The 27326-nt window shown below is 46.1% G+C and overlaps 1 protein-coding gene across 5 annotated transcripts in view; it reads right to left on the bottom strand.

Moving 5' to 3' along the window:
* The window catches only part of PTK2B (protein tyrosine kinase 2 beta), a 105733-nt gene that overhangs the window by 52997 nt on the left and 25410 nt on the right, over positions 1–27326 (bottom strand). Inside the window, exon 1 of one of the 5 annotated variants that reach the window (XM_036233638.1) lies at positions 20292–20313. The exons of 3 other annotated variants lie outside the window; for them this stretch is intronic. The gene's annotated coding sequence lies outside the window, so the exon portion shown is untranslated. Of the gene's footprint in view, positions 1–19359; positions 20048–20291; positions 20314–27326 lie in introns of those variants that run through there. One more of the 5 variants, XM_036233637.1, reaches the window with a different exon arrangement.

The raw sequence follows: 27326 nt of genomic DNA, 5'->3' as shown, positions 1-27326 counted from the left end.
TCTCTGAGTCACTTCCTCTTGCTAGTTTCCACATCAACAGAATGGGGAACACATGGCTTTTCTCTGCAAAGGACTGCTGAGAGCAGCCATTTAACTAATTGGCAGTGACCTTGCAGTCTCGGGGAGCCAGGCCTGTGTTTCTGGGCAAGCTGGGTCCTCCCCAGCCCAAGCCCTTTCAGCCCCCAGTTCCCTCACCAGCATTCTGCCGGCTCCAGGGCTGCCTAATCCATCATTTGACTAATCCTTTCTCCTCCTCTCCAGGCATCCCTCCCTATTACCTTGCAAAAGAAGGAAGCAGAAAGGTTGTGATTTAGCTATAATTCAATGTAATTCAAAAACATTTATTGAGCCTCTCTCTATCACGCTTTCAGCCTTCCACCTCCGCACACATTATCTACATAGGATCATTCTGTTGCCAGAACCTGCCAACCTGGAGGCCAGCTGACTCGGGGCTGGCTCTCGGCGGGGCAGGAGGGGAGCAAAAGGGATGTCCTTCCTTGTTAACAGAACCCCTGTTCTCCTCACTAGTTCAAGGACTCTGACCCCTGCAACTGGGCAGATTTTTCTCACCTCCTTTGTGACCTCTGGGCTCCACTGCTTCCCCAGTCCTTCAAAAGTTCACCCGCCTTACTCCTTATTTGCCAGTTCATGAGTGATTTTGACTGACCTGTTTTTCTCTCTCCTTCCTTCTTTCCTTCTCCCTCCCTCCATCCCTCCCCACTCCTTCCTTCCCTCCCTCCTTCCTTCCTTCTTCTTCCTTTCTCCACCTTCCTCCCCACCGTGTTGCCAGCAGCACGCCAGATTCCGGACATACCAAGAGAAATAGAGGAGGGAAGAAGGTGTCTGTCCACTAAAGACTCATAACCAGTAGAGGAAAAAGATGAAAACAAAACAGCCAGAGCAGGATATGGGCTCTAACAGGGTCTAAGCTTGGTGCCGGAGGAGCATGGAAAAGGACTTGTAGGGGCCTGGGAAACTCAGGCAACGGCGACAGAGCGAGGTGGGGAAACCACATGAAGTGACGTAAAGCTGGCAAGGAGGGTGGCAAGGAGTCGCTGGGAAATGGGACGAGACCGTGACAACACGCTAAGGAATCGAACTTCACACTGTGGAAAAGCAGATTTTCATTTTAAAAACATAAGTCTGGCCACAAGTGGAAGCACAGGCACGAGCAGGAGGCAGCGGGCGCAGTCTGGACGAGGCCCCGACCCGTGGTGTTTCACAACTGGCAACCTGGGGGAGAGACGACGTGATTCGTAGCATTTGCCAGCATCTCTGGTGTAAATGCTCCCATCATGGCTGACGTGCGCGACCGGTGCGACCTCCCTGGAAGCAGCTTGGAAAGAAACAGGTGCCGCCGGCCTGTGAGAGCTGCTTCCAGCGCACCCCTGCCTGAGGTGAAAGACCCCAGGGGAGGACAGCGAATTTCAGAGTCACCGCTGCAAGCCTGCCTCTGACCCGGATCGCGCCTGGTCCCAGCAGCAGTATCACCACCCAGCACTTCAGGACAGCGAGAGTCAAGGTGCACAGGGCACAGGACTGAAGAGACATATGCACCTTCTCCAAGGATCTTCTGTAACTTTCCAGTCTCCTAAAAGTCGTAGTTTTCAAAACCACACTCTGTCATCTCTTACCCTAAACTAAATTCTCCCAACCTTTCCACTGCGAGTCACAGTCTCTGACTTTTCCTTCTCTCCCAGCCTTCGACCTCAGCGAATCTCACTTCCCTATCTGGGTACATTACAGAGTTGGCTGTTGAGCAGGGAACTTTGGTACCATGACAAATCAATGCTGCAGTTGGGTGGTTAGCTGACTTCTTCCCAGCTTTCTTGAGAGGTTAATGAGGAGGCCAGATGACAAGGTTGTAAGTGTGTAATTGGTCAAATGGGTTTTCCCCATGGCTGCTGATCAAGTGTCTCTATTAACCCAAGGACTGCTGTTTTAACTGGCCCTCGTTCTCATCTTTTAATTTGGCATTAAGGAGTGTATGGTTATCAGATAAGAAGCACTATGTCGAGCACAGGACTGGGAGAGAACATGACTTCTATTATAGGCCACCAATGACCCCGGAATCTGCACAGGCTGGCAAGACACACCAAGGGTAACAAAATGCAACTGGTGAAATGGGATAAAGGTGAAGTTCTTCATGTGGATTAAAAACAAAAATTTCTCCAGTCCGGGATGAGAAAGGTATGGTTTAGCAACAACATGGATTTTTTAAAAAATGGAGCGTAAGCTAACTGTGAACTCATTGCTAATCACTATGATATGGCTGCCAAAAAAGTTCATGCAGTGTTAGGGTTACCAGCACATCCCTAAGATAAGAACCATGATTTCCCCCAGGGCTCTGCATAGAGCTGACCACATGTACACACAGCCAGCCCAAGGCCCAGCGGTTGGAGAGGCTATGCTCCAGGGTGAGGACATTCAAAGCCCTTGGAGCCTGGAGACCTTATCACATGATGTAGACTCCAAAAGCTAAAGGGAGAAGGGAATCCTGAGAAATGATGATAGGACTGGTGGTTTCAAATGGTTTTAGGGCTGCCAAGCAAAAGATGTACCTGACGCCTTCATCCAAGACAAGGTTAAAACAATGTGCAACCCACAGACAGGAGGAAAGAGGGTCTCTGTTTGCATCCTTTCTAGTGTGTGGGCGCTCCTGCTATCTTGCTGATATCTCCCAAGGCAGATGCCACTCCCAACTGAAGGACGAGGAAAAGCGACTGAGCCACTTGCCTAGGGCCACCTCCGTTAAGTGGCAGAGGTAAGACAAGACTCAGATTTCCCATCTAAACCCAACAAACATAGCCTACAGCCCGTGTCCCATCAGCGAGTCTGCCACTCGGAGCTCTGTCTCCATACATCAAAGTTATTTCTGTGCCAAAGAGAATAGCTCAGAACCCTCCTTTCCTGATGTGGCCCCCAGAATTCTGCCCAGATAGCAACCGACACATAAACTCATCAGTTTCTAGCCATGTGGCATTTAAAGGAATACTAGCCTTTTGATATATTAATATGTATAATAATAATGGCAATGCAGAATTTGATTATCTTTCATGACACATCTGATAAGCGGAAAGCACAAGCCCGAGTCTAACACAACAGCGTTGTCCCCTCATCTATCATCGCCATGAAAATGACTAAACATCTGCTCAAACAAGCTTCTCTACCTGCCAATCCCCAATCTGCTACTCTTTGCAAATCCGGAATATACACTACAAATTTGCTTTATGTAAACAGATACAAAAACTATTAAATATGATGATATCCCTCATCTGTATACTGCAGCAATCAGCTTTCATTTTAATGAGAATTGAGTGAAACAGCAATTTAGATGCCCCATCAAGCAAACAAGATGCCACCTGTGTGTGAAAACACTTGAGAAAATTAAAAATAGATGGAAAAATCCTCAGAAGTTAAAAATGCTAAGGAAAACAACTTTGAGGTACCAGTATAAGCCTATTAAACAAGCCAAGATAATAAGAGAATAGTAATAAAATCTTACGTTTATGAGCTTGGAATAAAATGGGTAAAATGGCCTGTTGGTTCAGAGCTGACTTTCTGAAGAGCAAGTTAGTTAAATATAAAATAACTCACATGTATTGACCTGGTCACCCAACTTTAGGAAATGCCCTTCCATACAGATATCTAAAGGGATAGGGATGGACTATTTGCACAGAGATGTTCATAGCTATACTATTTATAATAAATAGTGAGATAGTGAAATCAGAACGAAATACTCAGAAAGAATTCTAAGCAATATCAAAAATGATAAACTCTATGATAGCAATAGGAGCAGTGGTAATACATGGAAATATTTATATAAAAATGTTAAATGACAGAGAATAGCATTAACATATTGATTGTAACTACGTAAAAATGCCTCTACATTTCGAATTACACACAGCTAAAAATCTTAAGTTCTTTTACTGTTACACTGGTTAAATACATATTTATTTCTGCCTTCTTTCTGTCATTTCCCTTTGGATCCCCCTTGGACACAGAGAACCCTGGGATACAGAAAGTCATCTGCAATTCTAGGCCTTCCTCAAAGAGACCAGAACGACCAGCAGTTCCTAAGGGGAGTTTTTGCCCCACTGTGACCTGATTTCCTCTCCATCTCCGAGACCCCGAGCACAAGTCCCCCTTCTTCCTCCACCCCTGCACTTCTGAGAGATAACAGCAGTTAACACAGAGTATTTCTTTATACTGACCCTGGGCCAGCACTTCACATGCACGGCGTGCCCGTTTAGGTGCTGTTATCATCTGTTTCAGATGAGGCAACTGAGGCTGCACAGAGAGATTTCCCGAAAGTCACACAGCAAATAGAAAAGCAACCCGTGGTTCAATCGGAGTCCGAGGGGCGCCAGGTGTGGTCTCAACTGCCACACCCTGTAATAATCTAGAGTCTGAGACTGCCCCTGAAGGAGGCCTCTGCCCACAGACACCCCCAGGGGAACGTCGTCGGGGCTCTGGATTCTCAGGGAAAGAAGAGTCAACTGCTGGACCTGAAACATCACGTGGAACAGCGTTTGGTCCTGTTGCGTCTTCACTCTGGCCGTATGCACATAAGTCAGCACAGATACTGACAAAGATTCTCTCCTGGACCAAATTTCAGTTAGTTCCCTCTGAGCTCTCTGAATAGGCGCGAACCTCAGCTTCCGCCTCTGTCCTTGTAGAGTCCCGCTTTAACAAAAATCCTGCTCAGTGGGTTTAGCCAGAATTCTCCAACTTCTATAACTGATTACTCTTGATATCTATTCAAATTTCTCACTGCCCCCCGCCCCATCCCCTGGGTAATACCTGATCACTTTGGCATGCCTTCAGCCAGAATAGTTTAGGTTAATTTAGAAAAGAATTTCCTTACCCTCTCAGTAATTTTCCATCTACCCTCACCCTGCTCCTTGGCTGTAAGCCCCAACTTTCCTCCACCTTTTTCTTTTTTCATTTTCCTTCAATTTTGTTTCAATTTCTTTCCCCTATTGTAAAACGCCATTATAGTAGCCCCATGAATGAAGCGACTGAATCATTTTTCTTTAACAATATGTACATATGTATGTACATATCCCAAGACTTAGTCCTGCCCTAATGAATGGAGACCTCTGGGGCTGGGGCCCAGCCATCTGTATTTTTAAATAACATCCCAGGTGATTCTGACGCTTCCCCGGGGAGGGTGGAGAACAGCTGGTTTGGCCCTTATCTCCCTAGAGAGCACTGCATTTCAGAGAGATTGAGATGCGAGGACTTTAGGCTGGACCCAAGACCTCCCACCCTAGGATGTTGTTCGACAAACACTGGGCGCAGAGATAGGTCTCAGTTGAGTTAGGTAAGATTCTTAAATGCAGGACCTTCCTGGGTGTCTCCACATCTGTTATACTAGAGCACATTAGTGGTTTCTGTTTTAATTTCTTGTTATTCAAGCCCATTATGGGGAAATGGACAGAAAGAGAAGAAACAGGTGGTTTCAGTTATTCAGAGCTCAGAAAATCAGAAAATTTGGGGGAATCCTGGTCATTTAAAACACCAGTCATGGTAGTTCCGAGGTAAAGAAACCCTGAATGTGGCGGCAAGAAATTCCCTAGTTCCTAGCTTTTCTTTCACAATCTTCCCAACCACTATTCAAAATATGCTAGGATTTTTTTCTTCCCTGGTTTGAAAAACAAAATAAAACGCAAAGGGAAAACCCAACCTAAAATTTTCTGAGCTTGAAAGGTAGCAAAATTAGATATCCTTTTAAAAGAATTGTAGAAGAGAAAGGTCTCACAGACTCAAAGTCAAGCATACAAACTCAGAGACAAGTGGCCGGGCTGGGCTGGGAAGGAACTGACTCTTAAGGTCTCCTGTGGGTCACAGTTTGAGGAGGAGGCCCTGAGACTGGGAGTTCAACAGGAGAGAGCTCAGCAATGTGCCATGAAAAGAAAGAGAGAAAGAAAAAGAAAGAGAGAGAGAGAGAGAGAGAGAGAGAGAGAGAGAGAGAGAGAGAGAGAGAGAAAGAGAGAAAGAAAAGAAAGAAAGAAAGAAAGAAAGAAAGAAAGAAAGAAAGAAAGAAAGAAAGAAAGAAAGAAAGAAAGAAAGAAAGAAAGAAGGAAGGGAGGAAGGAAGAAAGGAGAGAAGAAGGGAGAAAGAAAAGAGAAAGAAAAAGCGTGGTGTTCACCCATAATTCTGTCTTTCTCACTCACGTGCAGAACTTCCCTCAAATTAATTTGTCTGTCCTAAAGGTAACAGTTAAGGAGACTACTTAGGCATATGCAATTAAAGTAATATAAAAACTCCAAAGATTATATGCACATTTGCTACACAAATATACTCCCATGGTTAGAACTCATTTGCATGCAGAAAAGGAGGCACCGGATAGTGAAACAGTTGTACTGGGGAGGTAATTCAGTTTTCCTTATAACGAGTTTGGTTTCAGTGACAAACACTTCTCAAGAATCACTTTGGCTACCTCTATAGATACATTTGACCCAAGTGTGAGAGCAACCAGGGCCCCACCACCCACCCTTGGCCCCACGCACCAGGCAGCCAGGTAGGGAAGAGGGAGGTATCAGAATCTTGGGCTTCAGTTCTATAAAAATCATGACTCCAGCTCCCCTCGTGTCAGATATAAGTCTATGTTTGACATAATGGTCCTTGGCCCTTGCTTCCTTTCATATAGCTCTTCTTTCATTGAGGTTTCTGAAGCACACAGGAAGTCTAAAAAAATGAACACCAACCCATTTCTCTACAACTTCACCACAGACACCAGGCAGGAGGGAGAGAGAACATAGCAGAATCCAGAAAGTGCCCTGTGACAGAGGAGAGGCTAAGGGACCCGTGTGCTGGTGGGCCCTCCCTACGCCTTGGGAGCAGGCAGAATGGATGAGAAGGCAGTGTGGGGGTTAGCTCCATATCCAGGTGTTCAAGAGCCCCCAGAGGAACCTCATTCTATTACTTCTCTCTTTCTGTGGACTGAGATTTCTCTGGTTACCTCATGTACACATACACAATTTTTTGAATTTAATTTCTTTCGAATCACATTCAACTTCAGTTCCAGAAAGATACTTAGATAACTTGGTAAAGTCACCTCACCTGTCTGGATCTCATTTTTTTCATCTAAAAGTGAGGGGATTAACTAAGAGGAACAGGTTCCAACAAAGTCTTGAGTATGAATATTTCAAACTGTTAAAAGTGATAGCCTGGTTCCTGGGGTGGTTTAATTCTTCATTGTTTTGCTGAAAACGCTTTAATGTTTGCAGAACCCTCAAAACACTTGTCAGTGGCCTTGTATCCAGATTAAAGATGCTGGCCCAGATTAGATGCTTCCAAAAGTGCCCTCTTTGATCTAAAATTCTGGGAGCTAAAATCGTTAGTCTCAAGGAGAGACCCTGGGTCCTTGAGGGAGAAATGAGGGCTCTGAGGAAAAAAAAAGTGAGGGATGGGGAAGTAGTTAGGAAGAAAACAAAAAGAAAGATGTGGGGGAAAAACATAACCAAGATGATAAACTCACTGGAGGTGAGAACCAGAGCTGAAGGGACTTATAAGTAATCTATTTTTAGCTCCTCTGTTTTACAGATCAGGAAACTGAGGTCAAAGTAGAAATCTCAATTGTGGGGAACAGAGAAGGACCCTTTGATGGGGTGTAACTCAGAACTAAAGGACCCAAGTCCTTGTGAGGAGGCCCATCACACCCAAAGAATCCCCTGGTGGGTGCTCGAGTCCAGCGGATCCCTGTGACTGGCTGCATGGTTGATGCCAGCCAAGAATAGAGTCAAACAGAAAAGGAGGACTCTGTCTTCTAGAACCTTCCACACCTGCATCCAGCATCTCCCTGGTCTTTACCTCACCCTGCCCACTGAGACTGCCATCTCAGGAGAGGCTTCTGCCAGCCTGAGCCAATGTGCTCGCCTACCCAGAAAGGGAGCCTACATTTTAATGTTGACCCAAAGTAGAAACGCTCTCCCGTCACACATGCAGTAACAAGTGACAGTTCACAAAACACTTGCCCTTTCTCCTTCCTCCTCACTCTGGAGGTGCTGTTGGTCCCTTTACAGGTGAGGGGACACTGGCTCAGAAAGGCACAGATCATTCCATACCAGGACCACCTGCTGCTCAAACACATTTTAATGCTAACCTCAAGAAGCCCATAGTAATTAGTTTGGAAGAGCTATGCCGACCCCAGTGATAATTCCCAGACTCCTTCAGAGGCCACTCAGGCTCCAGCAGGGGCACTGGGAGGGTGGTCAAGCCCCAGGGCCTGCCCAGACTTGCATGGCCAGAGCCTGTCCTACAGCTCTCAGCTGCCTGGGTCTAGACGTAGACTCTTTAGGATTTTAGAGCTGCTTGTGAGCTCTGAAGCTCACACATCCCTGGACATTCTCCTATGGCCTTGCAGTCACAGCTGTGGCTCCTGTTGGATGCTCAGTCTAAATTCTGGTCCCTGCTCAGCCTTGAGCTGAGGTGGCAACCACATCCCCCTTTGTCCCCACAGGACTGTTTGAGCAGACTAACCTCCCACTCGTGGGTTCTATTCTGGGCTGTCAACATCGCCATCACATTGCCATCATTTGTCAAGTGCCTAATTGCACAGGGCTATGTGCCAGGTGAGGGGAATAAAGAACCCAGAACACAGGCTTCCCTGCTTACTGCTGTGGCCCACGGCCCTTCTGGGAACAAACAGGTCATATGGGCAGAATACTGAACCAGACATGGATGGACATGGTGCCCTTACAACAGTGGCGAGCAAGACTAAGTGAATAACTGGGGAAGGGAGAAGAGGCCGCCACGGGAGAGGCGTGCAGAGCAGAGGGAAGAACATAGCCCAGGAGGCAGGGTCATGGGCTTCCTATGTTGAAGCCCTGACTCTCAGGACCTCAGAGATGATTGCATTGGGAGACGGGGGCCTGTAAAGTTGTGATCAAGATAAAATGAGGCCATTAGGGTGGGTCCTGATCCAATCTGACTGGTGTCCTTAAAGAAGGGAAAATTTGGATTCACAGATACCAGCTGCACGCAGAAGAAAGACTATGTAAGGACACAGTGAGAAAGTAGCTGAGTGCAAGCAAAAAGAAGTCTCAGAAGAAACCAACCCTGCTGACACCTTATTCTTGGACTCCAGCCTCAAGAACCGTGAGAAATAAATGTCTGCTGTTTAAGCCACCCTGTCTGTGGTATCTCGTTATGGTAGCCTGAGCAGACTGTCACAGGCAGAAGATCTGGGTTCTGATTCCCACCCCTCCCCTACCTAGTAGCTGTGACCTTAAGAAGTCATTTCAGCTCTCTGGTCCCTCCCCTCAGCTCTGTGGTGTGGTGCTAATGATGATCATGGACCAGCCCAGATGATCAGAACATTGTCAGGTTTGGCATCGGAAGAGGTCTCTGCAATCACCCAGCCTGGGAGTTTCCAAAACCTGAATGCTCCTCAGGGGGAGACTGTTAATGAGCAGGTGGGAAAAAGAAAGGATGACATACAGCAGGTTGGGGATGACTGGGTCACTGTCGGAAGGCTGATACCACAGGGGTAAATAAGCTGCCCAAGTCGGACGCTTGGCACAGGGCAAACAAAGCTGGAGCCTGTGTGAGGCCTCCTCGTCCCACACTGCATCCAGCTCTAAGACTCGGGTTCTAAGCCTTCCTTGTGTGTCCAAGGCAGAGGAGGGGGAGTCAGGTGAGCTGGTCTAGTGGGGGCTGCACTTCTGCCTCCCCCAATTCTGTCTTTCTACTGCCCAGGAACCCCAGAGACTGCAGGTGGAGGCATCTCCTAGGCCATGTTATCTCATCATGGCTCTCATGGATGAAGACCCCACACCTGCTCCTTCCAGTCTATCCTAATGGCACGAAATGGCCCAAAGAGCACTGAGTTCCAGGCCCTGCTCTGCAACTACCTCTGAACCTTTGTCCAAGTTGGTTCACCTCTCTGGGCACAGAGTCCCCTCTGTACAAAGAGGGAGTAAGGTTGGATACTTGGGTTGCTTCCAGCTCAGATGTGCTATGTGATTATAGCACCTCAGGGCCGGAAGACACATGGACATCCTATACTGAGCCCTCCTCCTGATGCAAGTGGAGAAGAGGATCTCCCTAATCCTCAGACGTGTGGGCAAGACCTTGGAATAACCATGTTTTCTAGTTTCTGTATTTGGTGCTTTGACCTCTGGGACCTTCCTAACTTTAGAGGAACTGACTTTCTTCCTGTGCTGGCCATTTCCTGAGAGGGTGCCTTCATATGCAAATCAGCCAATCCAGAGCTCACCTCCTTCATCAGCTCTCACCCCTAGGCCACTATTCTTCTGTCTTGATCACACCAGGGCCACTCGATACCAGACCAGTAGGGACAGACACTGTGCCCTAAGACCCACTGAAATTATCTAAACTAGCCTTTTTACCCTCCCTCGCCCGTTCCTCCTCCAAAAATGCACATTAAAGACTCTTACCCACATTTCCCCCTCACTCCACTGTTTCCTGAGTGACCCTGGTGTTTCCCCATGTGGCCCTGCTTGGTGTCGCATGCCACCCATTTCTAGGGACCTGTGAGTATAATCTGCTTCCTTCATAACAGTGTCCCCAAGTCGGCGTGTCTTACCATTCCTGCTGGAAACAAATCCTGGGTCCTCTTGAACAGGCCTGTCACAGCCTGAACCTCTGGGTCTGTGTACAGCCCCTTTGGGGGGTTCAAACCCACTGCAGTCTACCTATATCTTCGTTGTCTATGTGCACCACACACAAAAAAGGTTTGGAACCCCTGATCCAATCTCCACACCAGTCTAATAACTGAGCCCTCTCTCTAGCCCCGCTGCTCCTAGGCTGTGGGGCCTTCTTGCCTTATGCACCAGGCCTCTCTACCTCTACGGCACTGTCACTGCCGTAGAAGTCTGCACTACGCTCACCACGGACCAGCCTTCTCAGGGCTGTTGGGCCCTGGGTGGACTTCTGCCCTCTGGGCCGCATATATATTTCAGAGCTGGTTCCATCCCACTTCGACATGGCATCCCTTCAGCTATTTAAAAGCCGCTCTTGGTCTCCCCTAGAGGCATCTCTTCTCCTGTCTAGACGCCCCCAGTTCCTTCACTGTGCCTCAGAAGTCAAGAGGCATGCTTTTCATGATTCTGTGGTTCCAGAGGTTTCCATCCCAAGGCCCATGTCTGAGTGTCGATGTGAAGGAAAAGAAAAGACACCCTGACTTGAATCCCATACAACTGCTTCTAGTTTTTCATGAGATTTTGAATGTGAAATCTCTTTTTTAAATGTTAGTACGGAACACGGTAAGGAAGGAGCAGCTCTCTCCTGGCTGCTCCTCCCCTAGCCACTCGCCCAGGACTCACGGCTGGGTTATTCCTTAGGTGGCGGGGACAGCTTCCTCACACACATGCACACACATTCTGCTGGGTCTGTTACTCTGGGAAACCTTGACTAATAGAGTCTCCTTAATCAAAAGAGAGCTACAAATCTGAAGAAGCTAAATATTTTGTGGAGTACAAACACCTCTTTTGGTTCTCCGCCTGACCATTTATACCATATTTTTAGTGTTGAATATAATAACAACTACCATTTATCTAGCACATTTTTGTGCATCAGCATGATATTAAGTATTAAAGAATGTTTTATATATTACTTAATACACACACACACACCTTCTTATTTATCCATACGACACACTGTTCCCTCATTAAAACACATGAGTATCACAAGGACAGGGGCCATATCAGTCCTTCCCACTACTGTAGGCTGGTGCCAGGACCAGCGCTTGGCAAGGAGGAAACACTCAATAGATTATGCCTTGAATTAAAGAATGGATTATTCTTTAAACCGGATACTGATGATATCCCTATAGGACAGATGAGGAAATGAAATTTCAGAGACACTTAAATAACTAGCCCAAGGTCACAGGGCTTAGAAATGGTGGAGCTGAGACACAACCCCAAGTTCATCTGAATTCAAAACTCGCATTCCCGATCCCCAGCCCTCTTTCTCGGCACAAGGAAGAGCCAGGCCTAACTCCAGTGTCTGACCTTGACATTCACATCTACAACTCTCTCGGCCCCTGGAGGTGTTCAGAGTATGGCTCTTGCACAGCTCGGCAGCCCTTACCCACTGCCGCAGCAACAGCTCTGCTACTGGGCTGTCCACTGAGGTTTCTAAAGACTAATTTGAGAGCCTAACCACAGTTTAATCTTTAAAAATAAAACAAAAGCAAAAGAGAAAGCCTGCTCAGGGGCCTTGGCCCCTTCTCTCAGAGCTACTTTAGGTAATGGAGAAGACCGGCTGTTATGATGCCCAGGCTGCAAGGCCAGACCACAGAGCAACTGAAGTGAGGCTGACCATCATGGCCCTGGGTAGGAAGAAGATTTTGAGAAAACGTGCACAATTTCTAGAAAATACCACCTCCTTACCTTCTGCCTCTGTAACCCAATGTGGGTGAAGCTGCCGAGCAGGCGGTGGATGTAGGACTGGTAGTGAGTGGAGCTGGGCAGAGCTCACAAAGGGGAAAATGCAGCAGGCACAGGAAAGAGGCAGGAGAGGAGAAAGGGTGAAGTCAGTGAAGTGGGGCTCCAGGCAGACCAGACAAAGGTAAGAGGCTTGCACAATCACGGACGCACTGTCAGACTTTGAGTAGGAGATACAACAAGAGATGATTAGTAATCTGGTCTTGAATGTGGCCACATTCATGAGTCTTCATTCTCTCCTTACTGACTAGACCCTCCAACTTCCAGGTAACCAGAAAGTATCCCAGATTTTCTTGATCTCTCAAGGAAGCCATTTCCGTCCATAAATACACTGGCCACCCCATATACCGCTGTGTCCAAAACAATAGTCGGATTTCTCTTCCTGTCTCTGCAGCGTCAAGCTTCCATTTCAATGATTTGAGTACAACCCGGCCATTCTGATAATGACATAAAAAGGTATGAGGAAAACTGCCCAGTCAAAGTGTTATAACTCCTACCTTAACCCCCAGGATCTCTGAGCCCTTGAGATCTCAGTTGCTTTATCTAAGCATAAGGGCAGACCAGCTCTAATATTCTTTAGTTTAAGTCTTGAATATATAAACTCTTGTGTCACTTGACATTGAGTTCTTTGCAGCCACCTGGAGCCCCCAAGCCTAGCAAGGGCCTGCCCACAGCAGGGCCCATACATGACTGGAAGGGGAGCCTGTGATTATAAGATGGTAGAAGAAGAGCTACAGGGCAGAGAGTGAGGTAGAAAGAGTCTTAGGGCAAGGCCTTTAAGAAGCGGGAAATGGAGGTTGGAAAACATTGGGAAGAGAGAGGGCATAAAGGGGAGATGATATCCCTTTCTTCTTTTATCCCAATATCATGGCTCTATTTATTCTGAGAAGCAACCAGCTGCAGCTCCAAAATAGATATGCCAAGAAACGCCTCTAATGACAGAGAAAGCTTTTGCAGGAACCGAGGTTAAAACGGCCTTTTTCAAAATATGGGGGCAGAGAAGAGCCTGGAAGGGAGACACTCCTGGGTGCCCTTCCCACTCTCGCCCTGCAGCCATCCCTCCTCCGCCCTCCCAGGCCAAGGCAGTAGTGGATCTTTCTGGAGTCTCCAGGGCACAGAGCTGACCTACTACTATTGAGCAGAGCATGGCCCTGCAGTCATCTTCAGGCCCCAGTGAGAGTGATCAGCTCTCCCCTGACAGGGGGGTCCCATGGCCAGGTGTGACAGATGGCTTTCTTCTCCCCAGACTTGGATATCTTTTCCCGGAAGCTTTTCTGAGCACAGAAGAGATAATGAGACAACCCAGTAGAACCAGGGGGACTGTTAAGCATGCTGTGTTAAGAGTTTGTGTGTGTGCACACATAGGAACAAAGAAAAATAATATGGGATGGAGTTAAACGGGAAAGGAAAACTTTATTCAAGATGAATAGGGGAGAGAGCTTGAACTCACTTCCAGATACACCAGGGACAGCTGGGGGTTTCTAGCCAATGGGCAAGGTGAGGGAATCAAAGGATGGAAACCACTAAAGAAACGTGGTTAGGTATCCAAGGTGAGGGTATTCTTACTGAACTGAGCCTTTTGGACCAAAGACAGCAGGCCAAGGATGAGGCCTGGTTGAGAAGAGGGCTCAGGGGAGCCTACCTAAAGTTTGGTCAAGGAGAGAGTCTTTATCAGTGGAAGGGCAGCAGAGAGAGCAGTAGTTTGGGAAAAGGGCTGTTCTCCTCCCTCATATCCCTCAGAAACAACTCAACATGAGCATCCTTAAAGAGAAAACCACAGGCCCAAAGTGACATTGCTTGTGCTAAAAAACAAACATAGATTTATTTAATACCTGATCTAACTGCAGTTTCAACCTCTCCCAGAAACATAATCTTAATCAACCAGTCTGGAATTTTCTGGTCAATTCCACTGAAGTCATATGTGGCCTGGGCCCTCTCCATCCACCATCCGAATTGATAAAAGCCCTTTCTCTTCTGTTCACTAAAAAAGATGCCCTTGCCCCCAAGTAATCCTTTCTTTTCTTTTGTTAACAGTGCCCTTGCCCCTCCCTTCTTCCTATAAAAACATTCCATTTTGTACAGCCCCTCAGAGCACCCTTCCAGCTGCTGGATGAGATGCTGCCCGATTCATGAATTGCTTAATAAAGCCAATTAGAACTTCGAATTTACTCAGTTAAATTTTATCCTTTAACACTCCAAAGCCAAAGGGCCACCCGCCTCGGGTTTCACAGTACAAGGGCCCTTGACATTATTTCTAAGTGAGTCCACTCACAAAGTCTGTGTGTGTGTGTGTGTGCATGTGTTTTAAGCTTTTAATTGGTGAAAGTAACACATTTAAAATACATATTTGTTGCCCTGTTTTGATATTTCTTCTTCTTTTAATCCAGAGAGCCTCCAAAAATGAAAGAGGCCCAGATCTCTCTAGAAAGACCCTGTTTTGAAGGACATTCTACCTCCTCAAATTGAAGATTCAGTACCAGGTAAGCCAGAGTACAGCCTCCCCTTCTCTCCTCTCCACTCCCATGCTGTTCCTCAGGCTGCTGCCCACCACTCCCTCTGCACTGCCCCACTCTGTCCCACCCAGCATCACCCACTGCTCTCTGCACACACAGACCCCCCCTCCCACACACACACACTAACACCTCCTGACTAATGTGAGCTGGAGCCCCTGAGCTGGCAGGGTCCTCTTCTAGCCTCTGTTCTGTGTGCTCAGAAGTTTCAGACAGGACTTCCTGCCTGCCTCGGGGATATAGGCCAGGGCATAAGCCTATATCTTCTTTGTGTATTGCAAAGCTGACCTTGCACTGGAACCCTTTGCAGAAACTGCCTCCCCAAGAACAGGAGTTTAGGCAGTGAGAGAGGAATGCAGGAGGCTGGAGGCCTCCTCCATTGCCAGATCCTGCTCTGATCTTGGCCCAGAATGGACTCCACAGGATTTCTGTCAGACCGTGATCAGGCCAGCTGAAAGACTTCCTAAACTGAACTAGAGAAAGGCCAGCCTACCACCATAAGACCCTGGGTGCACCAAACTAGAAGCCAGAGGTTGCCTGGAGAGAATGTGCTGTTTGTACATGAAACAAACTAGGTTACCGTAAAACTTATGGAGCTGACAAGGAGGACAGATGGGAATTAGTGCAAAGCCTTGAATGAAGTAGATGGTCTGCCCTGAAGGAAGGCGACCTCCACTAGCGGAACACCTGGGATGATGTCTTAATCTAGTTGGGCTGTTGAAACAAAATGCCACAGACTGGGTGGCTTATAAACAACAGACATTTATTTTACAGTTGAGACGGGAAATCAGAGATCACCAGCATGGTCAGGTGAGGGCCCCCTTCCAGGTGACACATTTCTCATTGTATCCTCACATGGTGGAAGGGGAGAGAGGGCTTTCCAGGGTCTCTTTTATCAGGGGACTGATCCCATTGATGAGGGCCCCACCCCCATGACCTCATCACCTCCCAAAGGCCCCACCTCCTAATACCATTATGTTGGGGGGTAGGTTTCAACGCGTGTATTTGTGGAGGAGACACATTCAGATCATAGCAGATGATGAGATTGAGGAGGCAGGAGATGCTAAGGGGATGTCTGTCCTCAGGGAGATTGAACTAATGCTAGGATCAGGGATGTGATGAGTCCCCTGAGATGTTCTAGAATGTGGCTTGTGTCACCCTAAAGAAGACTCAAGTTCCTAGCCATAATTTGTCTCTCTGGGTTTCACATTTCCTGCTGATGACAGGAAGGAAGTAGATTATCAGGTGGGTCATTGTCCTATTTGAAAGAGAAACTGAGAAGTTCCCTTGAAACATCTGGAACTTGACAGAGTAAAGAAGAGGTGAGGCAACGTTGCCAGGACTGACAGCCAGAGGGCTCATGTTTCTGGGCAATGTCAATGGGAAACTGCAAAAATCATCAGGCATGACTGGTGCTGTTTGAAACCCTTCTCTCAGGACTAGCAAGTCTGCAGTCTCTCATTACCTAGCCTCACATTTGAACCCTCTGGCGGTCCTCCTGCGGCCTTAGACAGGAAGCAAATTTTCCAACCACCGGCCCCAAAAGTCCCATCGCTAAGGGCCTCTCTTCAGATGTGTGCCTCTTCCCTTTTAGGTGAGTAGCTTGGGGAAAGGTTATTAGCAGTAATAACTTCAAAGTAATAGACATACATCGAGTATTTTTAAGGTGTCAGTTACAAATACAAGTATCCTCCAATTTTTGAAAGTTTGTGTTTATGCCACTTTGCTTTTATAAAAGACCTACATTCATACCTGTTTTCATCAACCTGAAAGAAATCCACAGAGGATGTTCGCTTTTCAGAAAAATGGCAAAAAGCAAAAATAGTGTCCAGCTTTTGTTACAGAGTCGGTGTGCAGGCTGTGTATTTATCATATCATCCCTGCTTTTACTTCATGTTGGTGTTATTTTATGTTATTTTAGGCTTTATGTGTTATTGATATGATTTGGTAGGGTTTTTTGGGGATTGGAAATGTTCAACATTTTTTCCGTATAAATTAACAGTAGCTGCTTTTTGGCTCTACAACATTTCAGTTTACAAAAGGTTTCATAGGCACACTCTACTTTCTGTAGGGGAAACCTATGCTAACTTAGTCTTGAAACAAAGCAAAGAGGTTATTCTCCTGCCATGTTACATGGGGGGAAACTGAGGTATTGAGAGGTTAGAGTAACTCTTCCCAAGTAACAGAGCTAGGAAGAGGCAAATCTTATTTCTGTAACCAGTACACCACATCATCTCTACAGGAAGTATACAGGACTCTGTCCCGTTGTGGAGGAAAGCAGCCAGGGCTCAGGAAGCTCCCTGTTCTTGCTAAATTGTTTCTTTTCCCATAGATATCACCTGCTGCCTTGCACCAAAATTAAGTTAGGTGGGCAGCTGCTTTTCCAGGGTCTCCTCTGCCTGCTCCAGCCTGGGGCTGACTGCAGGGCTGTGCTTACAGCAGACACCACTGAGTCCCCACCAAGAGGGTGGGCAGAAGAAGATACAACGGAAGCCAAGCGTGGTGCAGGAACTTAAAACCAAGACAGACAGACAGACGTGTCCACAGATTAATTTCACACAGTGACGTGTGCTAAGTGGCACAAATCACATTATACCTAGTGAACAACCAAAGAGAAGGCATTAACTTCACCTGATCAGGAAGGGCAGCCTCCGAGCTGGGTCTTCAAGCATGGATAAGTTTGTAGATAAAGGAGATGAGGGGGAAAAATGAATGAATGAACTTAGAATGAATGTGGGCAAGATAGCAGGAAAGTGAAGGCTTGTTCAGTCCAAGTGCCAGGGTCTATGAAGGTGACCCTACCCAAAAGCTATGCATAGGACTGACCTGCAAGGGAAGACCTGGGGCAGCAGTTTGGCCCACTGACACACTGATCTAGGCAAGAATTAGAGTCCTACCCAGGATGGAGGCGACAATAGGGGTAGATAAAAGGAGATTTCTAGAATCCACAGGAATTGGTAGCCAATTGGAAGAGAAGCTCACATCATCTACAATCTTCTCCAGTCCCTGGGACTGTGGTGAGTCTATTCATAAAGTCAGAGGATGAGAAGGTTGGGCCGGAAAGTTCATTTTGAGACTGGGCCCATCCATGAACAGAAAATGGGAGGGCCAATCATACTTGCTTAACAATAACTGAAGAATTCATGGGCTCAATTCTGTTTGGTCCCCGTGCCATTGAATGCAATGTCTCCCGTCTCCGTGCCCTTGTATGTCTGCCTATCTAACGCTCCCTTTTTGCAAAGCCTACTTCCAGTTCCATCTCTGTCATGAAGCTTTCCTTCCTGTCTTTCAACAGATGAGTTCTTGCTCCCTATTAGGCGCAACTTAGTTGTTGTAAACATGCTAGGCTCACTCTTTTGTACTACAGGTTTCTCATAAACCGGGAAAAGTATTTTATATAGTTTTATCCTCAGTTGCATTTAGCACAGGACCTGAAATATGTGGATAGGCCATCATTCATCCCAGAGTACGGGACTGAATGGCCCTGGCTAGTCCCCTGCGGTACGTGTTTGCAGCTGCTTGCGGGCCCCTTCCTTGCATGCCCATGGCTGGCCCTTGTGGCTCCTGCTGGAACAGCTGGCAGCATAGCTCTTTCCCTGAGAAGCTGTGTCCCAGATACAGTTCCGGCTTTTCTGAGCCTTGGATTTCCTTCTCTGTAAAGTGGTACAATAATGCAGCTGTCTCAGAGCTGCCATGATTTAACTCGAGGCTGCACATAGGCTGCATGGACAGTGCAGGGACTGGCACACTGGCTCTCCATGAACGGTGTCGGGAAAAGGAGGGCAGGCTCTGGGTCTAATCTTAGCTCTGCAGTGGCCTGGGTATTTCCTTACTTCCTCATCTGCAGCACGAGGCAGAGTAATCTTGACCCACAGGACTAGGGGTGGGTGAGATGACCAGTAAGAATTCACAAAAACATGCAACGGAAACGTTTAGTGACTGTACCAGTTCAGCACATGGCAGACGTTTCTGGGGCTTCTGCCAGGAGCTGTCACACAGCCCACCCAAAGCACAGGCACAGGCCAGACCGTGTGCCACTGTCTTGCTCAGGAGAGAAGGCCTGTGATGAGAAACATGGAGCTAGGCTGTGGGAGCATCGTGGAGTTGGAAGAGAGGGCAGGGCTAGATCTGAATCAGACACCTGCAAAGGCTCAGAGTAGGAAGAGCTGTCAGAGATGATGCAGTCCAAACTGTAGCCCAGTGCAGGAGTTCCCTCTTGTCTGCCTGTTGCTTAAATTCTTTAGCAATAAGGAACTCACTAGGTCAAAATTTCAGCAGATTGTTCCATTGCTCAGAGCTCTAATGATAAGAAAGCCTTCCTTTATATTCGAGCCAGATACACGTAACTTCCCAGGTCTGCCTTCTGGACATACACATAACAGAACACATCTCACTTCCACCTAACGACCGTTTAATATGAGAGAACAACTCACCTGCTCCTCCAGGTTCTCTCCAGTCAAACTTCTTCAAGTCCTTCAAATAGTCTCACAAGAAACGATCTTCAGATCCTCCCTAGATAGATACTCCCAGTAAGCTCTTTCCCACTCATTCACAACTGAGTCCAAGACCACAGAAATACCACGGGCGGATAGAATGAGCTGGCCCTTTTCCTAGCCCCTATCCCAATAGGGAGATTTTCTCAGGTCCAGTGGGATACCTGTATTGTTTCTTATTTTCCACCATGAGGGAAGCAGGAGTGGCTGCTATCCTTGGAAAAACTGACTCAGGAGCCGATATCACGAGAATTCCAAGCCGACCCTGGCCAAGTGTGCATCGTGGGTGCCCCTTGTTACAAAGAAGTGAGACAATGCTGACAGAGCAGTTTTGACAATGCCAGCACTTAGTGAAACTCCTTTCACCCAGTGGTTTTAAATTTCACATGGGAACGGCTCTTTGCCTGCGTGCTGACTCTCTCATCGCGGGTGTGATAGAGAAGCACTGCCCAGGGGGGCCAGTGATAGACTTGTGAGGCTGGGTCCCCCAGGCCAGTCACAGGGCTCGGCATCATCCCACTAACCTCCCCAGGCTGCTGCCAAGGGGCTTCTGGAAAGACCAAAGGGTCCCAGGAAGGTAGGAAAGCAGAGCAGTGCTGGGGACAGTGGAGCTGGGGTCTGGGGTAGGGGTGGGCTTGGGGGTTGGGGTGGCAGAGAACTGGATGAAACAGACTGTCCAAGGCCCCTGCTTTTCCCAAACATCTCTCAGTGAAAACACAGAGAGCCTCCCACAGGTGATAAATTCACCCCAGTAATAAATCCTTACAAGAATGCTGCCGTGGGCTTCAGCCCTTTTCAGTCAGACTAAACCAGTCATGGGGCGAGGGACACTGCAAGCCTGGGTCTCCCCAGCATGAGGAAATGACACATACCTGCCATGCTGAGAGAGCGCACTGGTGAGTCACTCCCAGGAAGTGAAAAGAGGAGAGAGAGAGAGAGAGAGAGAGAGAGAGAGAGAGAGAGAGAGAGAGAGAGAGAGAGAGAGAGAGAGAGAGAGAACAGGTTGTCCCAGGGGAGGGTGGGGAAAGGGGAGGAGAGAAAAGCCCTGGGCAGTGCGGGGCTCCTGGCACTGCCACAGGCGATAACTTTTCTCCAACTTTTCAACTCCATTGGCCCTGCCTCCAGGGTTATGAACTGAGTCAGCAAAATGACAGGAGGCTCAAGGCCAGACCTGGATTAGAACAGGCCTGCCCGGGATTGGTCAGCCATCTGTGTCCATAAAAGGAAGTTCCGAGGGAGAGCAGGGCCTCCCCTTCCCACCACCCTGACTCAGGCAGGTTAGTAAACACCAAGGAGGCCCACACTCAGCTCCTGGGTTCATGAGGCAGAGGCTGTGTTTTCTTGGTGCAACTGGGCAAAGCTGGCTGTACAAATGGATTTGAGGATGAGAAATATTCCTGAAGGAGAGTGTTGGATCATTGAGTTATCAATGACAGGAAGTGGGGGTGGGGAGGTGCAGGGAGGCTGCTCCAAAGCCCAGGGAATCTGGGTATAGAAGCCCAAGGGACTGTAACTCATTGGGAACCCCAGAGATGCAAGGCAGCTGAGGCCCCGGCAGCACCCCATCTCCTCCAGGAGACCATCACAGATACCAGAGATAGAAGGGTCCCTCCAGCTCCCTTAGTGTAACCTCCTAATTTTACAGAGAAGGGGCCCAGTTCCCATGCACCCCTGACCCCTGGTTCCACCAGGAAGTCGGAGGAGAGCTGGGCTATGGCTCTCCCAGTCCAGGACTTTTTCCTATAAGAAGCCAAATCCTCCCCATCTTTCTCTTCATCACTTTTTTGGCCATCTGAATGACCAAAACATTTTATTTAGAGAAAAAAACTAGGGACTTTTTTCCTTGTTGTCTGGAAGGAGAAGAAAAAAAAATCACCAACTCGAGGCCCAGAGGTCAAAAGACACACAGTTCTGGCTTTTTTTCTCCATCCTGCTACCCAAAATATACCACGTGCAATGTTCTATAGACAAGTCTTGCACATCCTTTTTTGTTTAGTTTACAGTATATATGGCCTTATTTTGGGAACAGTTCACAGCATTTTAGGGCATCGCGCCAGGGGAAACCCAGCTCCTGCCACTTGGTCAGGTAGCGAGGTGGCACCCAGCTCAGAAAGGGCTCACACAGTGATAGGGAGGGAGTCGGGGACAGAAGGGCCCTGGCGACACCCCCTGGCCCTTGCAATTAAATCCTCTTCAGGCTGCCTCTGGCCTCTGTGACATCTGGGCTTCTCCTTGCCTGACTGCTGGCTGCGTCAGGCTCCACTTGGAGCATCCACTGACCCAGAACAACAAACGCGCCTTTCCTCAGCTGGATTGGCCATAGTTACAAATTTACTTTATTTCTTAGACTCCTTCATTCAAGTCTGTCTCTCTCTTTGGGTGTTAAGTTCTGGGAGGCCAGGGTGGATGGAGTCTCTTTACTCAGCCCTGTAGCCCTAGAATCTAGTTGGCTCAGTGACATTTGCTGATTGAAAGAATGAAAGTGAGCTTCCGCTTGTGTGGCAGTCATTGTGAGAGACTGACCTACTGTAAACCAGGCGCATTCCACTCCAAATATTTAGAAATGCTGGATAAAATGTAACCCCTCCAAAAATGTTAGTCACGCCCAAGCTGGAAAGAGGAAATTCTCAGGTACCAGAAATAGTGGGGACTCACATCCAGAGCAGTGGCTATGGAGGCCCCCAGGAGCTGGGGCTGGGGGTTAATGGTCATGCAGGTGGTGTCACTGGCTTCAGATTCTTTCGAAGAAGAGACTGCGCACAGACAACACGTAGCTGCCCCGACTGTGAGATGGGCAAGAGAAACGCTGCTCACCAGCCCACAGAGGCGAAGAAACTCGATCTCTGCCTGGAGTCCAGTTAAGAAGAAAGGAAAGAAAGAGAGAGAGAGAGAGAGAGAGACAGAGACAGAGAGAGAGAGACAGAGACAGAGAGAGAGAGAGACAGAGAGACAGAGAGAGAGACAGAGAGACAGAGACAGAGAGAGACAGAGAGACAGAGAGATAGAGAAGGAAGAAAGAAATTAAAAACAAAGCCTGTGCCATTCTACATATGCAGTAGGAATTCTAATGAGTAATTAAAATGAAAACAAATCCAGAAATGGTGACAAGTGATTTAGGCACATGAAAAAGCAAAACTCCTTAGGACATTTCCACAATTGGAAATACATGGGAACCCCCAACGCTCACAGGCGCGTGCAACAAACACACACCGTGCAAAATTATAAAGCACACAGGCAAACAATCGACATTGAGGAAGGCTCAGCAGATGCAATTCAGAGATCAGAAAATCAAAAACTGGAATTAATAGAATAATTCAGGACTGTAAAAAGTACATTTGAAATATATTTAATCAAGTAAAATATTAAAAAAATATATCTAATCAATCAAATTAAATGTCTTGCAAATCTATTTAATCAAATATAATTTTTTTTTTGCAATGTATTAAATGGGGGGGGGCGGGAGAAGGTAGGAGAAGTTGAACATAATCCTAATAGCCAAAATGAGAATGATAACACTAAAACAAGAGTTGACAATAACTTAAGAGATGGAGAGAGAAAAGTTCCAAAGTGTCATAAAGTCCTTCTTTCACTTTGGGAAGAAGGATAATGATATTGACTAATATGAGATTTTCAAGTAATGTGTTAAAAATGAGCAAAGCTATTAAAACAGTAGAATTGCAATATATAAGTTCTAAACCAAAAGGGTGAAAAACGAGAAAATTAAAAAACACACAGACACAATCAATACAATGAAAAGCAATAAGGTTGGAGAAAGCCAAATATAAAGCATGGCAAATATAAAATAATATCATAGAAATATACGAAATATATTACAAGTTTAATGAATTCACAAAAGCTTAAATTGCTTGTTAAAGGACAAAGACCCTCAGACTCAATTTTTTAAAATTCCAGCTGCATTGACATAGAAACGTTGAAAATAAGGGAATAGAAACACATAATCCAGACAACTACAAAATGAAAGAATGTTGATATAGATACATAAAACAAAAAAAAAACTAAATTTGAAGAATAATATTTAAAAATGAGGAAGAATGATTAACAACAACAAAAAATTCACTAAAAAGATATAATAATAAACACACCAAATACAGAGATTTAAAAATTGAAAGTGAAAATTAACAGAAATTCATTAAGAATTTTTTCCCACCCAACTTCATTTGGTGTGAGTTCTACAGAAGTGTGCAGATGCTCCTGCGTTCAATTCAACTAAACTTACAATACTGAGCTTTGTCTACAGCTCTGGGCTGCCTGGTGGAATTCAGATGGTTACAAGCTGTATATGCAGAAGGGGAGCAAAGAGAGAAGACGATGAGAACTAATGGAAAAAACTGAACACCTGCCACATTTTAAGACATTGTTTTCAGCACTTAAGCATCATTTCATCCAACCTTACAGAAATCCAAAGAGGTTGGATTAGTAATCCCAATTTACAGAGAATAAACGAAAATTCAAAGATATTAAGTGACTTTTCAGAGGTCACAAGACTGGTGAGCAAAAGAGCTTAAATTCAGACCATCTGATATATAATCTCCATGAGGTCAGGGACCATTTTTACCCTGTACTCCCAGTGCGTAAAGCTATGCCTAGCACAGATTAGGCACTTGATAAATGCCTGCTGCTCTGGACCAAATGTTTATTACCCCCCTCCCTCAAATTCATAGTTAAATCCTACCCTCCAAGGTGATGGTATTAAGAGGCAGAGCCTTTGGGAGATGAGTAGGTCATGAAGATGGAGCCCTCATGAATGCGGTTAATGCCCTTATAAAAGAGATCCCTAAAAGACCTCTTGCCACTTCCACCAGGTGAGGGCAAAGCGAAAAAAAACAAAACAAAACTGTGAACCAGGAAGTAGACTCACCGGACCATGAATCTGTCAGTGCCCTGATCTTAGACTTCTCTGCCTCCAAAACCATTGTTTAAACACCAGTCTATAGTATTTCTGTTTAGCAGCCTGAACAAAGACATGTGCTGAATAAATGAATTAATTGAGATAATACTCCAAATCTGTGCTTTTCCCACTATACCAGAGCACCTACTATGCTATCTTTTAATCTTAGCTATCAATCTTTTCACTCCACACAAATCTCTCCTTCAATAAAGGCTTCTCCTCCCTCTAGTCTATTTACAGGCCATTTCTGGTCCCTCATCCAGAGTTGGTAAAGGAGACAGAAGAAAGCCAAGCTCTCGCAATCTGTCCAGGGTCTTGCAAACACAGCCACTCTTACAGGATGGCAGTTGAAAATGATGCTCCTGATAGTTGTTGAGGGAGAGGGCGGGCACAGGGTGCTCAGCGCACTGAGGTTTGGGAGGAAATCCTCTGCTGTCAGTTGCCAGCATCACCTCCCAATCCTGCATGGCCACAAGCAGACGTCTAGAAGTGAATGGGGAAAACATGAGGTATTTAAACACTAATTGAAATGGACTTGGAACTATTTGAGTGGTGAGAAAATTTTGGGGGGCAGAAGAAGTGTCATTAGGCAGAGGAATTTTAGTCTGTAGCTGTTTTTTAAAACTTTTTATTTTGAAGTAATTATAGACTCACAGGAAGTTGCAAAAATAGCACACAGCATCTCAGGTACCCTGACCCATCTTCCCCTCATGGTGATATCTTGTCGTGTAATATCAAAACCAGGAAACTGATATTGGTATAATACTGTGATGAGACAACAGACCTGATCCCATTTTCACCATTTTTTACATGGACTTGTGTGTGTGTGTGTGTGTGTGTGTGTGTACGTGCACACAGTTCTATACAATATTATCCTGTTTATGATTGTGTACCTATTGCACAGACAAGATACAGAACTGTTTCATCTACATAAAAGAACTCCCCTGTGTTACCCCTTTATAGTCATGCCCACCTCCCCATCTCTGCAGCTACGGTCATGAGCCTTATACCAATGCTTCAGTCAATGACAGACCACATAGTTGACAGTGGTCCTGAAGGTTATAGTGGAGCTGAAAAAGTCCTATCACCTAGGGACGTCATAGCTCTCATAACATCGTAGTGCAATGTATTACTCACACGTTTGTGGCGGTGCTGGTGTAAAAAACCTACTGTACTGCCAGTCACATAAAAGTATAGCACATACCATTGTATGTAGTACATGATACTTGATAATAGTAATTAATATATGGTTTATGTGTTTACTATACTTTTTATTATTTCAGAGTGTACTCTTTTTACTGATTAAAAAAAAACTTTGCTGTAAAACACTATGCTGGGTTATGCTGGCAGCAGCCTCAAACATCTCGTATTTGCATCTCTTAATCACATCATTTTCTCTAGTGCTTGATTTAATCTCATGTTGCTTCATACAGTAATATGCTGTGCAGGCCTGCAGGCCTAAGGGCAACAGGCTGCGCCATACAGCCTAGGTGTGTAGTGGGCTAGACCACTCAGGCTTGTGTAAGTACACTCCGCGGCGTTTCCCTAACGACAAAATCTAACAACACATTTCTCAGAATGTATCCCCATCATTAAGCAACACATGACTATGCTAATTTGTGCTCTATCTCTATAGTTTTGTCTTTTTTAAGAATGTTACATAAATGGAATCATACCACATGAAACCTTTTGATATTGACGTTTTGTTCACTATATATAATGCCCTTAAGATCTGTTGAGGTTATTGCACATTTCAATAGTCCATTCCTTTTTATTGCTACATAATATTTCATGGCATTGGCTATATCAGTCACCCACTGAAGGGCATCTGGGTTGTTTCCAGTTTTTTAATGTAGCTCTTTAACAAGAGGGCAGCCAGTCCTGCCTCAGGCTACAGAGCTTTGGGAATTCCTGGCAGGCACCCAGGATCTATCTCCACTCTGAGTTACTAAGCATGCACGGCGTGGGGAAAGGATTGCACTCGATGAATTGGCTTTTCAGTTGTAGCTCATTCCTACTGGGCCTTCAAGTTTTAAGTGGAGCATCACCTTTTCTGAGAAGTCTTTGTGTTCATAACCATCTCACTGGCCAGGCTCCTACAGTTCCCATAATCGCATGTGTCTTTTGCCTCTGTACCCTTGGCTTGGGACCAGTGCACTCAACGAGTGTTTGTTAATCAGTAGATTGACAGCTGTCATCATGGTCATTTTCCAACATAGGCCATTCCTGCCAGTGATTACAAAATATTAAAGGAGGATGGTCATCAGCCAGTGGGCCATGTTTTTTTACTCAAACAAAGGTTGCGACTGTAGGCCCCTTTAGTGGTTCCAAGGTTTTGCTATTACAGATAATACTGTAACGAATATTTTAATATATTAGTACATTTCTGCGTATTTGATTTTCTCATTGGGAAAGAGTCCTAGAAGTGGAATGACTGAGTCAGAAGCATAAATTCTTATATCGCTTATTACTGGCTGCCAAATTGATTTTCACAAAGGTAGTTGTATTAGTCTCCTACTGTTGCTATAACAAATTACCACAAACTTAATGACTGAAGACAACACAAATTTGTCTTACAGTTTGGGAGGTCAGAAGTCTCGAAATTGAGTTGTCAGCAGGGCTGTGTTCCTAGGGCTCTAGGGGAGAGTCCTTTTCCTTATCTTTTTCAGTTTCTAGAAACTGTGTCTATTCCTCAGTTCGTGGTCCCTTCCTCCATCTTTAGAGTCAACAGAATGCCACCTCCAATTCTTTCTCTTTTTCTCTGAATTCTGTTTCTGTCATCACTATTTCTTCTCTCCTCCCCTCCTCTGACTCATCTCTCCTATCTCACTCTCTGTGATAACATTAGGTTCACCCAGATAATCCAGAATAATCTCTCCATCTCAAGATCCTTGATTTAATCATATGAAGTCTCTTTTGCCATGTAAATTAACATATTCACAGGTTTTCAAATTAAGATATGGTCATCTATGGGAGGCTATTATTACATACCCACCAG

The sequence above is a fragment of the Rousettus aegyptiacus genome, unplaced genomic scaffold (genome assembly GCF_014176215.1).
Source record: "Rousettus aegyptiacus isolate mRouAeg1 unplaced genomic scaffold, mRouAeg1.p scaffold_m13_p_16, whole genome shotgun sequence".
NCBI classification, from domain to species: domain Eukaryota; kingdom Metazoa; phylum Chordata; class Mammalia; order Chiroptera; family Pteropodidae; genus Rousettus; species Rousettus aegyptiacus.
Note: the sequence above shows the minus strand (reverse complement) of the source record. Positions and strands in the feature narration are given on the sequence as shown.